General features: G+C 40.5%; 1 pseudogene; it reads right to left on the bottom strand.

The window, feature by feature from the left end:
* Positions 1-1,463: 1,463 nt before the first annotated feature.
* Positions 1,464-4,407, bottom strand: LOC139034064 (zinc finger protein 200 pseudogene; annotated as a pseudogene).
* Positions 4,408-4,895: the final 488 nt, after the last annotated feature.

The following is a 4,895-nucleotide window of genomic DNA, read 5'->3' as shown; positions in this document are numbered from 1 at the left end:
CTATAAGATCCTTATTTGTATCTGTCTGTATGTTTACATATGTATGTATGTTGTATGTTATGTAATATTTTTCTGACTTTCAGATAATGTTACCAAATTGTTCAAATATCCTGACAACTTTTGACATTTTGCCTTCCCTAAATCTAATCCAGATTGATATCTTTTATATCCAAAATTGACTTTGGTTTTTCCCAGAGGGCCACTGGAAGATCACAAAGGATTTGTTCCTTCATCTTGTAAAAAGAGGTGCTAAAAATGATTAGATTTATTTAATATTATATAAAAGATTATATAAATTACATGGGAAGTGTTGTCAAAAAATACTTAGCCTTCCTTAGATTAAAGTTGTTTGGGTCAAATATTATTAATATAAATATTTCAAAAATGATGTAAGGTTCCTAGAGATTTGTCATTGTGCGCACTGTCTCTGATATATTTCTATTTGTGTCATCATGCTGCTTTACCTTATGTTGTGTGTGTGTACATGCTCAGTCACTGAGTCATGTCTGACTCTGTAACCCCACGGACTGTAGCCCTCCAAGCTCCTCTGTCCATGGGATTTTTCAGGCAAGAATACTGGAGTGGGGTGCCATCTCCTACTCCAGGGGATCTTCCCGACCCAGGGATCGAACCCACATCTCTTGGATCTCCTGAATTGGCACCTGGGGAATCCCCTTACCTTATTTTAGGTAGCAATAAACAATTTTATAAATAATACTTTCAATTATTTGAAAAACATTAACTTGGTCACAATTTTACTTTTCAAAATCTGCTATATTATAGGCTAACTGGGAATTGTAAATTTCATTTGGAAATTTTCATCACTCACCTTTTGAATTTTCCTAATAGGTAGATATGTAGGACCTTTTCTTCAGCTCCTAAATCTCATGGTTACAAAATAAATATGTTCTTACTATCATATATGTTTTCTCTCTGGCTTGAAACTTTCCCTTGTAAAAGGGCTGCTGCCACTGTGGTTGCTAAACTTTTATTAGGACAAGTGTTCCACACTGGCTCTTTCAAGTGACTGAAAGGCCCATTTCATGAGTAAAATCATCCAAGAAATCCAATGAGTTCTTCATTTATCACAAAAATTACACTGTCTTTGTCATTCTCTTACTCATTTGGAATGATAGCGCTAATGGACGATTAAAATAAAAACTTGCTAAACTGATGGAAGAAGTCAATCTTCCATGGCCTAAGGGTTTCACCCTTATCCCTGGTTGCTCTTTGGTCCTTTCTGATGGGTCATACCAACTGTTCTCTTATAAAATTATTGGCTAGCCCTTAGAATTCTCTATTCTGTTGAGTTCTTAAAGACTCTAACTAGGTCAATTCAGACATTCTAAAATTTGGCAAGAAATTTATTCATTATTCCCAAACTTCTCTTTGGCAAGTTGAAGCTGCTTTTTCCCCATTTCTCCCATGTATACCACTATATAACCTAAAAACTGGAGACTTAATTCTTTTTTTTTTATAGATGGTATAATTTTTAATCACAAATTTTAACAGAACCAAGAAATTACTGAAAATTACATTCAGAGAAGTAGCTAGTTTTGCAAATATAATTAAAAATAACTTTCCTATGCAAGAGCAATAACCAACTAGAAAAATACAATGGAAAAAAAAACTATTTACAAAAACAAAATTTTGTTTTGTGTAGAACTTACCGGAAGAAAATTAGGAAAAAACGTACTCAGAATACTCTAATCATGGAAGGTAGGTTTCTGGATGGGAACAAAACGTGTAAAGGTAATTTTCGACCATAAGTGTACAGGATTTAGCCTGTTCCATTACAGATACCAATTTAAAACCTAAGGAAATCTAAGAGGAGCAAGACTGATAAGAATCTGAAAATGACACACCACAGGATTGGTCCTGTGAAGGCACCACTGGCCTTGCTTCTGGCAGACAAGTCAGGAAATGTGGGTACCAGGAGGCCACAGAGAACAAATGTCCACTACAATGAGGACGCTGGAACCCTATCTCCTGAGGGGTAACATGAGCGAGCCACTGGAGAGATAATTTCTAAAAGTAAAACACTATGCTTGTGAGGTAGTGACCACCCATTGCCAACGGTCTGATGGGAACTACACATATGGCAAGGTTATTGACCAGCCACGGATCCAAGCCAATGTCCTCCTCCCCCTCTGCAGGATCCTGGGGTTACCTTCCTGGCAGGTTTTCCTGACTTAACAGAGGGACAAAATTCAGAAGTTTTTCCAGGAACGGGGCTGGGTGGCCAGGCCTGAGTGACCCAAACTTCTTCCGGCAAGGCAAAGGCATGAGAGAGCTGTTTGAGCAATTAACAGCTGAACAAAATACAGTAAGAACAGCAGACACTTTTAAATTACACTGTGAAGAGGATTTCTGTAAATGTCTCTTTTCACCACAAACTGCAAGAGTTACTGAAGTTGATCGTTAGTTTTTAGATCCCATACAAATGATGGAATAAGTCTTTGACATTCAGTTGCTGTGTTTTCCTATATTCCAAAGTAAACAATCCCTTTCATCTCTCAAGCTTTCAGGGTATCTTTAGATGGTGATATGAATGGCTGATAGAAGCTGTTCTTATTAACAAGTCAGTAGTTTGGTTCTTTCAGGGGAACAGTTTAAGATAAGGATCTTTACATTACTTCTCAGGTGTGAATTCCTATGTAGGGGGGGAATGGAATATTCTGATACTTTCAGTACACTTGTCAGTCTTCACCTTAAGGTAAGCAGCCCCCAGACTCCTATTTCAAAGCCTTTTTTAGGAAAGGGATCTGTGAGCTGTACATCGTTGTGTAAGTTCACAAAAGAAAGCTCTTTAGTCTAAAAAGTCTGGTTGCTAACTGAGGTATAGCCCTTGAGGATGTTTTGTTTTCCCTGCGAATTTTCTAAAAACTTGAGGTTTCAGCAAACTTCAATATTTATCTGATTTTGGCTATAACGAGGTTTTATCTGTATCTTTTCAGACAGCCTGGCAATTCAGAATTATTTATGGAATATTTCAGTTTGAGGTGGTAACATCAGACCTTTCCCTGATGTTACTTCTGTTTTCCGGTCTCACATGCTGAGTGGGTTTTTTCATGCCGGGTGCAGTTCGACAGCCGACCAAATCTTCTCCCACACTTTTTACAACCATATGGCCTCTTGGTCTCGTGACTCTGCAAGTGAATCACAAACTCTTTGTTTTCTGGGAAGGTTTTCCCACATTCTGGACACTTAAATATCTTTTCCCTTATATGGATTCCTTCATGGCGACTTCGATGAGAATTCTGACGGAAGTTTTTCCCACACTGAGAACATGAATAAGGTTTCTCTCCTGTATGGATTCTCTCATGCTTATTAAGGTTTGGTTTATGATTAAAGCTTTTCCCACAGTGACTGCAGTCATAGGGCTTTTCTCCAGTGTGAGTCCTCTGGTGGGAAATAAGGTAAGAACTCTCATTAAACTGTTTCCCACACAGCGGACAAGTATAGCATCTTCTTGTTCTACGATTTCGGGTAAGTGCGATAACATTAATATCCACATATTTTGAGAGTTCCTCTAGAGGAGTATCATTTTCAATGGTAACTAAAAGATTTCTCATTTTCCTTTCCTTTGGAATAGATGTATTTAATCTTTCTTCTTTTTGGCAATCTGGAGACTGCTCAGGGACCATGGAACAATTCATTTCATCACAATCTGAAGACTCTTCTCTATGATCTTCATCCTCTACAGGTTCCGTCTGAAGCTCTTCACCCTCAGGATTATTGCCACTGACCAGTAGCATCATCTCCCCAATGCTGTCTTCTTCCATCTCTGAGGTGGGCTGCTGAGCAGGATCCAGGCTTACACATTCTTCTTGGGAGTGAAATACGTTCAAATCCTCAAAGACCACCAGTTTCTCAGATTCAGATTTCAGACACAGAGATACTGTCTCCTGTTTCTGTTGGGTTCCTTCTCTAGGCAGAAGCTTCACTAAGGGACGAAGTTGCACTCTATTCTGAAGGTCTGAACTCACATCCTTCATAATAACCAAGGTCTCCTTGATTTTCTGACTGGGTTGGACTAAGCTTGGCTTGGGCAAGAAGGTGAGGAAGTGCTCCAGAACCAGTTGGTGGATGATCTTGGGTCCACTAGTAGCATCTCGAAGTAGGTCTTGGCCCAGCTTGGAGTTGGGAGGGACTCTCAGTATAAAGGACCGCTTTGGCTTGGGGGGCATAGGGACCACTTTTGCAGCCATCGTGCCTTGAAATCACACACCACACTTGTTTCTGCAGAGCTTCAAGAGCCACCTCTTACTGGAGAAAACCTGTCAGTCAGCTTTTGGGGTTCTGCTGTGCCTGGGCGCACGCTGGGGGCAACCCCGGACCCAGACTCAGGAAGAGACTGGGAAACTATGCGCGAGAGGCCCAGGCCAACCCTCGCCCTTAGGGGTGTCCTCACTGGCAGCCAGCTATTATTTGTCTCAAGACTTAATTCTCTCAAGGCAACCAGAAAACTAATCTTGAGTCTTATTGTGTGTGTGTGAGTGTGTGTGTGTGTATGCGCGCGCGCGCGCACTAAGTCACTTCAGTCATGTCCAGCCCTTTGCAACTCTATGAACTGCTAGGCTTCTCTGTCCATGGGGATTCTCCAGGCAAGAATACTAGAGTGGGCTGCCATGCCTTTCTACAGGGGATCTCCCTGACCCAGAGAACAAACCCACATCTCTGATGTCTCCTGAATTAGCAGGTGGATTCTTTACCACTAGTGCCATTTAGGAAGCCCCTTGAGTCTTATTAACAGGGCCCTTTCATCATTATCTTTATATCATTAACTCTACCACCAAACTCCAGGGGGTCAAATCCTGGATTGGTGTTTCTCAACTGAAAAGATATTAAAATCTACTCTAAATGGAAGTCCATCCCAACTGCAGACTCTAAAC

This window comes from Odocoileus virginianus, unplaced genomic scaffold, assembly GCF_023699985.2.
Source record: "Odocoileus virginianus isolate 20LAN1187 ecotype Illinois unplaced genomic scaffold, Ovbor_1.2 Unplaced_Contig_22, whole genome shotgun sequence".
In the NCBI taxonomy this organism is placed as follows: Eukaryota; Metazoa; Chordata; class Mammalia; order Artiodactyla; family Cervidae; genus Odocoileus; species Odocoileus virginianus.
Note: the sequence above shows the minus strand (reverse complement) of the source record. Positions and strands in the feature narration are given on the sequence as shown.